The sequence below is a fragment of the Papaver somniferum genome, chromosome 6 (assembly GCF_003573695.1).
Source record: "Papaver somniferum cultivar HN1 chromosome 6, ASM357369v1, whole genome shotgun sequence".
NCBI lineage: Eukaryota > Viridiplantae > Streptophyta > Magnoliopsida > Ranunculales > Papaveraceae > Papaver > Papaver somniferum.
In genome coordinates this window covers 115,044,705-115,058,073 of record NC_039363.1, presented here as the reverse complement: position 1 = coordinate 115,058,073, position 13,369 = coordinate 115,044,705, and positions in this window count along the sequence as shown.

Sequence of the window (13,369 nt, the reverse complement as noted above, 5' to 3'; positions counted from 1 at the left end):
CCTCCCTATTTGTTGGGTTTTAACGGGGTTATAACAACTTCTTTAATAATTATTTTTAGGAAAAAAAGGAACACAAGTTCCGAAACTCTTTCTTCTTTCTTCTTTTCCCGTCTTCTCTCTGTCCGTGAACTCTCAATGAAGATCACAAAGCAGCGAGCTACCAGGTTTAATAGATGTTCTTCCATCCACTTTTACCATTTCAGAGTAAGACAATATATTAGCCGTTCTATTTCCAGGGGGATACAAAAGCATGGATCATCGATAATGCCCGAGGATTCCCATAAATCTTCTTCACGATTGCTCTTGCCGCCATCTCTCTATCTCAATCAGAGACTAACAAAAGAACCCCCAACTCCTGAATCTCTCTCTTTCACTCAATCAGCAGCTAACGGAAGAACCCTAACCCCCAATCTCTCACTCAATCGCTAAAGCAGAACCCTAACCTTTATCCAGGGGCGGAACTAGGAACTAGAAGTGGCTTGTTTGGCTTATGCATAATGATGTGGTTTTCGGATAGGAATATCAAATAGGAATATCAATTCAAGTATTAACAACAACCAAAGACTATGTAGTAGTTATGCTTTCTTTGCTATTTTTTCTTGTGAATTTTGTATTTTACGTTTGTTTTGAGTGTTTTATGTATTTTGGAGTCGCACGGAGGAAAAGAAGAAGAAATCACCCAATTTGTACGAAAAGGGAAAACTTGTCATTTCATGGGAGAACACTATCTGGAGCCCAGTTAAGGATAAGGGACAACTCTTTTGGAGGTGTATTAAATACAGACCAGCTGAGGCTAAGGGGATGCCAGCTGGGTGGTTCTACAGTTGGGTGTCTAAATCTCACCCAAATCCAACCTACCCTAAATACGAGAGACATCGTCTTTCGTTCACAATCCCTATTTCACCTGAAATTAAAGCAGCGACTGCTGCTACTTGAACCGAGTTGAGAGAAATCGAAGCCAATGTTGTTGAATCAAGACTGATTGAAGAAGAATTGATGAGATGTGGTGGTGGTTGGTGTTGTTGATTCGAGCAAGACACGGAGATGAAGTAGATATCAGATGGATGGATTTAGAAATTAGGGTTGGTGTTCTCGAAGAAACAAAAGGGGATCTGGATTGGAAGAAAAAATTGGAGAAGAAGAAGAATCAGAGATGGGGTTTGGATCGAATTGATCAATGGAGGAATTTTGGGGCTGAATTTGTGTTCGAAATGATGGAGATGGTTAGTAGCTGTAGAAGATGAATCTGTTGTTCTTGAATTGAAGTTAGATAGGTGGGATTCGAAGAATTTAGAAATGGGTATCTGCAGATGGGTTTGAATTGGTTTCTGTTGAATCGATTGATGATGCTGAGAAGAAATTGGGGATCTCTGTTGAATAAAGAAGATGAGTTTGTCTCTGAAACGATGGGTGAAGTTTTAAATGGGTTGAGATGGATTATTGAGTGAAATCCAGAGATAGTTGTTTGTGGTTACCATAGATTGATGGGTATTGATGCTGCTAATTATCAAGGGTTGATGAAACTAGGGTTTGATATGCAAAAGATGGTGTTGTGAATGTGGGTTGAACTGTATGCAGGTGGAAGCTGAATTAAAGGATTTAATAATGTTAGATGTATGCTAGGCTTGTAATAGGTGAAGAAAGAAAGGCCTGAAATTGGCCGGGAATAGCCAGAAATCAAAAGGAACTCTGTCGGTTTTTCAGTCCGACGAGTTGACTCAGTGACTCGTTGAGTAAGACCAGTAAGACCGTTAACTTTAACAGAGCAGAGACGGTATATTCCTTCTGCGGTGAAGAATCTCAAGTTGCCGGCAGTGATTTTTCCGGCTGAAATCCGGCGATACCAGGGACTTTTCTGGCGATCCAAAACAACAGAATTTTGTGTGAGTCTCTCTCATGTGGTGTGAAGACTTGGACTTGGAATTAGATGAAGAATTTGGCTTGAATATGGAAAGAGAAGATGGAAGATTTGAGAAATACTTGGATTGGAAGTTGAGTTATAAAGGGAAAGGGATTCTATTCCTAAGAGGATTGCAAGCAAATTGAAGCCTATAAATAGAGAAGTTCTTTAATTTTCTATACACACTTTTTGACACACACAACACTTGTGTTTTTGCTTGCTTTCAAAATTCTTCTTTTAATTATTTGTGTGAACTTTAAAAATTCTTCCTTTAATTATTTGTGTGAATTTCAAAAACATGAGTAGCTAATTTTCTTATTGATTGAGGATGAATTCCTAGTTCTTAACATGTTTTGAGTTTTTAAATCTACTTTGAAGTTTTTCACATGATTATCGTTTGTTTTTACTAATAGGAATGTTTATACATTGATGGTTGATTGATAGATTGTTTAGGTAGCCAACTAAATTGATTTTTTAATTGATCTAAAGCTAGTGAAAGTTAGGGGATAAGTAATCGTTTCTTGACTCTTTAGATAAGTAGAAAACACGAGACCTTGCGGAGGGATTCCGTGGAGCAATTGTGTGTGGAAACAACGTTAGCAAGTAAACCTTGATCTAAGAGTCTAACTACTAATATCAACCTAATAAATTCATAAATCTTAATGCGTTTAACTAAATTACATCTTGAGTGAGCTACTACTAGGTGGTTTGGTGAATAGAATCCGGTAGTCGAGAACTTCCGTATCCGGTGATACTAGGGATTTAGGGGTTTAGCACTGAGCTAGCTGCTTTACCTACGGTTGGTGATAATCTATAACTAATAAAAAGTGGAAAAGAACATAACTTGAATCATTGTTTTGCAACGAAGAATGATTCCTTGATCTAATCTCTCTTATTGATTTCAACTTAAACTTTTAATTACTTTATTTACTTTCTTTCGTTTTTAAAATCTAAAACCAATCCCCCCTTTTTGTGACAACTAAACAACTAAAACCTCTTACTCTTCGTGGGAACGAACTTGACTACACTATATTACTTGTTAATTAAGTAGAAAAATATTAATTACTTTGTTGTGGTTACGACACGCATCACCATGTCAGCCACGTCTCCGCGCCAAGGCATGTCAACCACGCCATCCGCACCACCGTGCCAATGGAAAACCATGCCATCCACGTCTCCCCGCCAAGGCATGCCAACCATGCCAGCTCGTACGAGAATTCTACAACGATTTTAGTAAGGAACACTAATTACGGTTTCGGCATCCCAAACCCTGATTTCGACAAAGTTTCCAGGCGCCATCACTACCATTTGATAACCGAAGTTTCAGCGTCATCACCATCGTTTGGTAGCCGAAGTTCTGAAACCAGTTTACACCATTCTGCGGACTGAAGACAGTTTCCACCATTCCGCTGACCGAAGCCAGTTTCCTCCAATTCCAAGCCGACCAACGCCTGCGGCTCCCATTCCAATCCGACAATCTACATCTCACCACTTCACGGTCTAGCCAGCAACACCACAAGTAGAATATATGCAAGGCCGCCAACACGAGAATCATGAACTCTCCTTACCTCTCGAAAAAAGTTAGTCGGGTCTTCTTGACCATCTTTTCACGACTTGTAATTTCGATTTTGTTCTCTCCTGTCACCATCTTATGCGTACCTCGCAACAATGCTCCTGTTCCGAGCTAAGCAGGGAACTTAATGTTGATGGTGGTTTTTAGCTTAGGGTTAAAATCGTAAAACCTTACATCTGAGATGACGTCACTAGGACCACTAGCGCATTTATTAAATCATTCAACACGCCTACGTAAGAATTACCAGGGTACTTTTTTTTTACATATATATGTGTCATGTTCCATGGTAAAACCCTTAGTATTGACTGACATCACCTTCGTACACCAAACACTAAATTCTTACACCACCGTGCCAATGGAAAACCATGCCAGCCACGTCTCCGCGCCAAGGCATGCCAACCATTCCAGCCGCATGTGCCAATGGCATACCGTGCCAGCCACATCTCCGCGCCAAGGCATGCCAACCATGCCAGCCACGTCTCCGCGCCAAAGCATGCCAACCATGCCAGCCGCACCACCGTGCCAATAGCAAGCCGTGCCAGCCACATCTTCGGGCCAAGGCATGTCAACCATGCCAGCCGCACCACCGTGCCAATGGCAAACCATGCCAGCCACGTCTCCGCCCAAGGCATGCCAACCATGCCATCCGCACCACCGTACCAATGGAAAACAATGCCAGCCACGTCTTCGCGCCAAAGCATGCCAACCATGCCATCCACGCCACCGTGCCAATGGCAAACCATGCCAGCCACGTCTCCGCGCCAAGGCATGCCAACCATGCCAGCCACACCACATGTACCAATGGCATGTCGTTCCACCCATACCTCCGCGCCAAGGCATGCCAACCATGCCAGCCACGCCACCGTGCCAATGGCAAACCATGCCAGCCACGATTTCATGCCAAAGCCATGTCGGCCCCGCTACATGGTGCTGGCTGCCAAAACGAAGGGTTGCAACAATCAACGACCACCCTTCCATCTGAGATGCGGATCTTAACCGTACAAGGTCACCAGCCAACGCATGGTAACTTTTGGCCCAACGCCAAAACCGCGCCAAGGCATGCCGACCATGCCACATGTGCCAATGGCATGTCGTGCAAGCCACCTTGCCGCGCCTAAACCATACCATGTCAGCCTTCCCTTTACGGCTGCCAAAATGAAGGCGTGCGACAATCAACGACCACCCTTCCATCTTAGATGCAAATCTTAGCCGTCCAAGGTTGCTAGCCAACGCATGGTAACCTTTGGCCCAATGCCAAAACCCTAGTTTTGGCCACGCCTAAACCGCGCTACGGCATGCCGACCATGCCACATGTGCCAATGGCATGCCGTGCCAGCCACCTTGCCGCGCCTAAACCATACCATGCCTGCCTTCCCCTCACGGCTACCAAAATGAAGGCGTGCGACAATCAACGGCCACCCTTCCATCTTAGATGCAAATCTCAGCCGTCCAAGGTCACCAACCAACACATGGTAACCTTTGGCCCAACGCCAAAACCCTAGTTTTGGTCACACCCAAACCGCGCCAAGGCATGCCGGCCATGCCACATGTGCCAATGGCACATACCATGCCGACCTTCCCTATGTTGTTACCAAAATAAAGGCTTGCGGCAATCAACGTCCATCCTTCCATCTAAGATGCAAATCTTAGCCGTCCAAGGTCGCCAACCAACGCATGGTAACCTTTGGCCCAAAACCCTAGTTTCGGCCACGCCCAAACCACGCCAAGGCATGCCGGCCACGCCACATGTGCCAATGGCATGCCAGCCACCTTGCGGCGCCATACCATGCCGGCCTTTCCTATGCGGTTACCAAAACAAAGGCTGGCGACGATCAACGACCATTCTTCCATCTAAGATGCAAATCTTAGCCGTCCAAGGTCGGCAACCAACGCATGGTAACCTTTGGCCCAACGCCAAAACCTTTGTTTTGGCCACGCCCAAACCGCGCCAAGGCATGCCAGCCATGCCACATGTGCTAATGGCATGCCAACCACCTTGCCGCGCCATACCATGCCGGCCTTCCCTATGCGGCTATCAAAACAAAGGCTTGCGAATATCAACGAACACTTTTCCATCTAATATGTAGATCTTAGACGTCCAAGGTTACCAGCTAACTCATGGTAACCTTTGGCCCGACGCCAAGCCATAGTTTGGTCGCGCCCAAACAAAGCCAAAACCCTAACTTTTGGCCGCGCCTAAACTAGGCCATATTAAAGCCGTACGGGACATGCTTTCATGCCACTAGCTACCAAACGAAGGGTTGCAATAATCGACGACTACCCTTCCTCTCAAGATGCAAAATCTCGACCATCGAAGGTCACCACCGAGCCGGCAAGTCTCCCAATATCAACTTGCCGAACAACAACATGCTACATGTTTTTCACGAAAACACTCGAGACATCAAAACATGTCACAAACTGGGGGATGCTCATTAGGTATTGGTTTGGCGGTTTACAGCGTGTGGCGTACACTATGCCCGTTATAAGACAGTGTCATAAGGATGAGGCGGTTAGTAAATATAGGGAGTAATGGTGAAACACTTTCTTTTATGGAACATCAATTGCAGGCTTTACCGGTTACCACCTCCTCCCATTTACTGATTCGTTTTCCATTTCTTACGAGACCAGAGTACGTTTCACTTTGACTTGTATAAATAGGTCTTACCTATTTCCACTGAATAATAAGTTCAGGTCAAGAGGATACAACACTCAGAAAATATTTTCTAGCTCTCCATCTGTTAGCTTCCCACTTTCTAATACAAGTCGTGAAACAACTACTCTTCCAGAATCAACTATTCTGGTCTCAACACTCTCTTCGCTTCCCTCCCCAAAACCAACCCTTCTCCTTCACTTTGTGACCGAAGCAAGTCTGGAACGACCATTTCTTGGTTTAGGCCGGATTTGCACAGATTGATCTCTCGAATATAAAGTACTCCCTTGCAGTACATTTTTTAGGGTTTAAACTCGTTTCTCACCCACACACCCAAAATTACCAAAATCAGCAGAAATCGTTTTCACCCTCAAACACTAGTAAGGAAGAATAGTTCTCCACTTTTTTGAAACTTGATCACGGAGAACACAAGAGTTTTCAACTAACTGGATCAATCTTTTACAAAGTGATCGGTCATTACGTAGTTTGTTTTAATAAGTTTAATAACTATCAAAGAAATTCTATGATTTAGATTTTTATCTTCATCTTCTTTGCTGTTGAGAAGAGAGAAGAAAGACACGTGATATGATGTGATTTGTAGATAGTGGTAAAAGTTGTTCGATTCTCAGACTTGTGAAGGATATTAATTAGACTTAAATTCTAATATTAAAATAGAAAACTCACTAAAAATTATAGCAAACTCAATCAAAGATGATATCAATATTAAAAGAAACACTGAAGCTAAGATTCCACTATTTTTCAAGTTCAAAGTGATTAAATCAATACTTATATTTATGCAATTTTCTTTTTTAATTTGATTCTAAAATATTGCAACAAGTAGATTTTCAAAAGTAGTAATTGTAAATACCAAGTATGAAGCATCAAAAGTCTTAAAACTAAGCATACTCCATCAAAATAGATCACAATCACTCAAATAAAAATCATATTCAATAATAGTTCAAGGCAAATAATCATATAATTATTGCAAATAAAAAGATAAAATAGAATATACCACTTTTTGTTGGAAAAATAGCTTCCTCTATCGCCTTAGCAATGGGGTTTATCTCCTCATATTAATCATGGTCTCAAAATATGTGTTTGTTGCTCAAAAGATGATTAAAAGAGTGAAAAGTAATAACACAGACTGTTTGCAACAGTGTATCAGAGTTACAAAACAGTTGTTACAATGGAACTGTTACAGAAAACTGTTGTAAATACTGTTGCTTTTTCGCTGATTTTAAGACCCCAGAAACGACTGTCTTCAATGGCCTTTTCTTCTTCGTGTTCTTCCTTGTGTACCAGCAGAAACAATTTCCTGCAACTCTTGATTTCGTTCTCTGTTCTTCTCTAAACTTCCCCAAACTCTCGACTTGCCTTCTATATGACCCAAACAATCTATTTATATCAAAAATACCGATTAAGTCTCTCCCAAATCTTCCAAAATCTCTTCTCCTCTCTTCACGGAAAAGTTGCGGAAATTTCTTGTTTTAAAATTTCTACACGTTTCTGAGCTTTCCTTTTTATTCTAAACTCTTCCTTAGATAGATACAAATCTTTGGGAAGGTTCATAGCACTTTAATCTCTCTAAAATTCCCTAAAACAGGTCACACACGTGACTTTCCATATATTTCTGTTGTGATAAAAATCCGTCGATTGAGCCCAGTCTAATCGATTTCAACACCCATATCAGATTCCTAGACCCATAAGGAGTCTATCCTATGAAAATCAGAGGCTTAATCGACCTCAAACTCCTCCAAATCAAGAACCCTGACCTGTTCTTCACTGCCACAAATTTTCCCGCCAATTTTGAGGATTTGAAATCGTGAAGAAGAAGGGCGCCCCCTATCCAGAGTAGGGGTGCCTTTAGCAGCTTCCTTAAGGTGTGTCCTGGGGGTGCCCCTTATCCAAACCGGGGGTCCGAATAGAAAGTGTCCTCCGGGTGCTTTCCGACGACTTTTCGAGCCAATTTTTTCCAAAAATGTTTATTGGCCAAAAATACCTACAAATAAATAAAACACCATAATAAGTACAAAAATGAGCCTTAACAATATATAGAATCGAGACAAATCGGACACAAAAATGTGTCTATCAAATACCCCCAAACCTATTATTTGCTAGTCCTCGAGCAAAAATAAAATAGAAATAAAATCCTAACTCACTGTCGCAGGCATCGTCGATTGCATTTAGCATATGCAATAAGCCTTTAAACCCCTAGGTGTTTCTAGTGGCGGAGTGTTGTCTCCGGAGGGCTTACCAGAGGTATACCCACAAAACCTTTATACTCCAGACCCTAGCTATCTACACAGAACCTTGGAAGGCACTAAAGAATCTCCTTGGTTGGCATACTTATTGACTACAGGAGGAAGTGCCCTGATGCGAAATTCCAATTGTTGTACACGAGTTTGCACTCAAGCATACTAAAATTTATATATAAGTGACAGAGCTCTACTCAGATAGTTGCACTATGGACATCAATATCCGGAGTCGAAACTAATCACATGGATAGATCAAGAAGATGGATATAGAGAAAAACATAGATGGTTTTGATGTTTACTAGGTCAACGGTGTTTCTCATATCTGTCTGAAGGCCTCCGCTAAAATGAACCTATCCTAATGGACTGAGATACTAGTCTGACTAATATCAACACACTGTCATATACAAGGGAACCAGTGATTGGTAATCCTAACTCTAGGTCAACATAACTGGCATATACAAGGGTTCCAGTGGTCGACTTTATTGAATTTATTCCAGTTGGTCTGATGGTCTGGTCTCAGTTTTTTTTTTCTTTTTCTTCTCTTCTTTTTTTTTTTTTTTTTGATCTCAATCACTCTAATTCACCCTAGCATTGGTAACAACTTGAATCGTGAGCCCCACCTAATCACTTAGAGAAACATAGTTTAAAAATAAAACAAAATAAAAATAGAAGTGGAAAGGACTCAACGAGATATGGTGAAACTATCATGTTATTTCTAACACCTGAGCTCTGTGCTTTTATGAATAGACTCTTTAGATGTTGCCATCTAGTCAGATTGGTTCCTCAACTCCTACAACCAAAATGCTTCCATCCACTTAGATTGGTTAGTGTCATCCTTAATATGGATAAATTTCTAGGCTCTGGAGTTTATTTATTGCAACGAAAAGGTAACAAAAAGTTCTACCCCACCCCCCAAACTTAAATCTAACAATGTCCTCAATGTTTCTAATTAAAGAACAGTACCAAAAATATAAGTAACATGAGGAAATAGTAAAGATAGAAGTCGGAAAGATAGTACTTGGGTGAAGTGTAACCAAAAACATACAAAAATATTATACAACGTACAAAATCGCCTCGATGGTCAATCAAGGTAAATAGGGTCCTCCAGAGGGACCTCCTCAACATCACCTGTAGGAAAAGGCTCTAAAAAGGTCTTCAATCGCTGACCGTTAACCTTCGAAGAAATACTACCATCTGATGTCTCAATCTCAACAGCGCCATGAGGAAAAACAGTACGGACCACAAAAGGACCGGTCCACCGAGAGCACAACTTCCCGAGGAATAGATGCAAACGAGTGTCATACAGAAGAACTTTTTGACCTGGAGAAAATGACTTTCGTAAAAATTCCTATCATGCACAAGTTTCATTTTGTTCTTATACTCCTTAGCACTATCGTATGCATCTCTACGAATCGTCCAACTCATTGAGCTGGAGCTTTCTTTGAGCTCCTCCTTGTCAAGTGAAAAGTTTAAGTTCTTAATACCCAATAGGCTCGATGCTCTAACTCAACAGGCAGGTGACATGCCTTGCCAAACACTAAACGATAAGGTGACATTCCAATGGGTGTCTTAAACGCAGTACGGTAAGCCCATAAGGCATCAGTAAGCCTCGACGACCAGTCTTTCCTTTTGGATTAACTTTTCTCTAGAATACGTTTAATTTCCCTATTGGAAACCTCTACCTGACCACTAGTCTGAGGGTGATATGGGGTTGCTACTTTATGGGTAATACCGTATTGTTTCATAAAAGAGCAAACGGTCTATTACAAAAGTGTGAACCTCCATCACTAATTATAGCTCGCGGCGTACCAAAACGTGTAAGTATATTCTCTTTCAAAAACTGGACTACGACCCTGTGGTCATTCGTTTTACACGGAACCGCCTCAACCCACTTAGACACATAGTCTACAGCGACAAGTATGTAAAGATAACCAAACGAAATAGGAAATGGACCCATAAAATCAATGCCCCACACATCAAAGACCTCAATCACTAAAATAGGGTTCAAAGGCATCATATTTCTACGGGAAATGGTTCCTAACTTCTGGCAACGCTCACAAGAAACACAATGACTATGGGAATCTTTAAACAACGAAGGCCAGTAAAATCCACACTGCAAAATCTTAGCAGCAGTCTTCTTAGCACTAAAATGACCCCCACATGCATGTTCATGACAAAAGGAGATAATACTAGACTGGTCACTCTCAGATACACATCTCCTAATAATCTGGTCCGGACAATACTTAAACAGATAAGGATCGTCCCAAAAGAAATGCTTAACCTCGGCTAAAAACCTAGAACGATCTTGCTTACCCCAATGTTGAGGCATTCGACCAGTAACAAGATAATTCACTATATTTGCATACCAAGGTGATTGGGAAACAGAGAACAATTGTTCATCAGGAAACTGTCCCTTATAGGAAGGGAATTATAGGGGAACTAACAACTAGCCTAGACAAGTGGTCTGCTACTACATTCTCTGCACCCTTTTGTCTCTAATGTCTGGAAAATTCTTGTAACAAAGGATCCATCTAATCAATCTAGGTTTGGTATCCTTCTTAGATAAAAGGTATTTCAAAGCAGCATGATCAGTATAGATTATGATCTTAGAACCTAAATAGGATCTAAACTTATCCAAGGAAACACGATGGCTAGCAATTCCTTCTCGGTAGTTGTATAGTTCATTTGGGCATCATTCAGAGTTTTGCTAGCATAGTAAATCACATGAGTAATTTGTTTTCTCGCTGACCTCCAAACGCCTATAGCATAATCTGAAGAATCACACATAATCTCAAAGGGTAGGTTCCAGTTAGGTGCCTGGACTATCGGGGCAGTAGTGAGTAAAGTTTTAAGCTTCTCAAAAGCCTTAAACAAGCATCATCAAAGACAAACTTAACATCTTTTGCAAGCAAATTGCAAAGAGGTCTAGAAATCAAGCTAAAATCCTTAATGAATCGACGGTAAAAACCTGCATGCCCTAGGAATGACCTAATATCTTTTACGGTTTTTGGGACCTGTAAAGTCTTAATAAGGTCAATTTTTGCCCTCCCGACAATTCCTGATTTAACCATGAAATGGCATTTTTCCCAATTAAGCACTAAATTTTTTCCTTACACCTAGTCAACACTAATGTCAAATGATGCAAGCACTCATCGAAAGATGAACCAAACACTGAAAAATCATCCATAAAGACCTCTAAGAACCGTTCTACCATATCAGAAAATATGCTCATCATACAACGCTGAAAAGTTGCAGGGGCATTACATAGCCCGAAAGGCATGCGTCTATACGCAAAGGTACCAAAGGGACAGGTAAAAGTGGTTTTCTCTTGGTCTTCTGGGGCAATAACGATCTGATTATAACCGGAGTAGCCATCTAAGAAGCAATAGTGACTATGTCCAGCTAATCGCTCTAGCATTTGGTCGATAAAAGGAAGGGGAAAGTGATCCTTCCTTGTGACCTTGTTCAATTTCCTATAGTCAATACACACACGCCATCCCGTGGTCACTCGGGTTGGGATTAATTCATTATTATCATTCTGGACTACAGTGATACCTGATTTCTTGGGGACAACCTGAACAGGGCTGACCCACTTACTGTCTGAAATTGGGTAAATAATACCCGCATCTAACAACTTAAGCACCTCTTTTCGAACTACCTCTTTCATGTTAGGGTTCAGTCGACGTTGCATCTCCCTAGAAGGTTTGGAGTCTTCCTCTAAATGAATCTGATGCATACACACAGTAGGACTTATACCCTTAATGTCTGCTATAGTCCACCCTAAAGCTTCCTTATTGTCTTGAAGTACATTTACTAGCCTACTTTCCTGATCACTATCCAAATGGAAGCTACAATCACAGGTAAAGTCTCAGATGGGCCTAAAAACACATACTTTAGAGTATCGGGTAGTGGTTTAAGGTCCAACTTTGGGGGCTCTTCTAAAGAAGGAATTAGGGTAGTCTCAGAAACTGGTAACGGTTCGAACCTAGCTTTCCATCTATCAGTGTCTAACACAGGGGTAGAATCTAATAGAGCATTCACCTGTTCAATAGTGCTATCGTCGTCAAAATCTAAACCAAAATGGGATAGACAACTTTCTAATGGGTCTTCAGACAAATGTTTGGTAATGACTCCTGAACTAAGGCTTCTATCATGTTCACCTCTCAACACATGTGTCATCTAGCTCATGAGGTTGCTTACTGACATTAAAAATGTTCATCTCCATAGTCATATTACCAAAAGATAAACTCATCACACCATTTCGACAGTTAATGATCGCATTAGACGTAGCTAAAAATGGGCGACCTAAAATCACAGGTATCTGGTTCTCTGGGTCAGGGACAGGTTGGGTATCTAGGACCACGAAATCCACTGGATAAATAAACTTGTCGACCTCAATAAGAACATCCTCGATAACACCTCGAGGGATTTTAACAGACCTATCAGCTAACTGCAGTGTCATCTGAGTAGGTTTCATTTCACCAAGTCCTAGCTGTAAGTATACATGGAATGGCAGTAAGTTCACACTGGCTCCTAAGTCAAGTAAAGCTTTTTCTACCCGGAAGTTACCTATTGTGCAAGCAATGGTAGGAGAACCTGGGTCTTTGTACTTTGGAGTTGTGGTGTTCTGAATGATTGAACTTACGTGACTAGCTAAAAAGGCTTTCTTATGGACGCTAAGTTTTCGCTTTCGCGTACACATATCCTTAAGGAACTTGGCATAAGCAGGAATTTGCCTAATTGCATCTAATAAGGAAGGTTTATGGTAACTTGCTTAAAAACCTCCACTATGTCATTAAAGTTCGATTCCTTCTTTGTTGGTACTAATAGCTGAGGAAATGGGGCTCTAGGCCTAAAATCAGACCTTTCAGGAACCGAATTCACATCATCAGAAACTTTATCAGTCTCTTCAGCTACTGGTCCTGAGAGGTGAGATCCTGAGGGGTGAACTACAGTATGTTCACTATCGGGCATGGTTACCTTATTGTCTA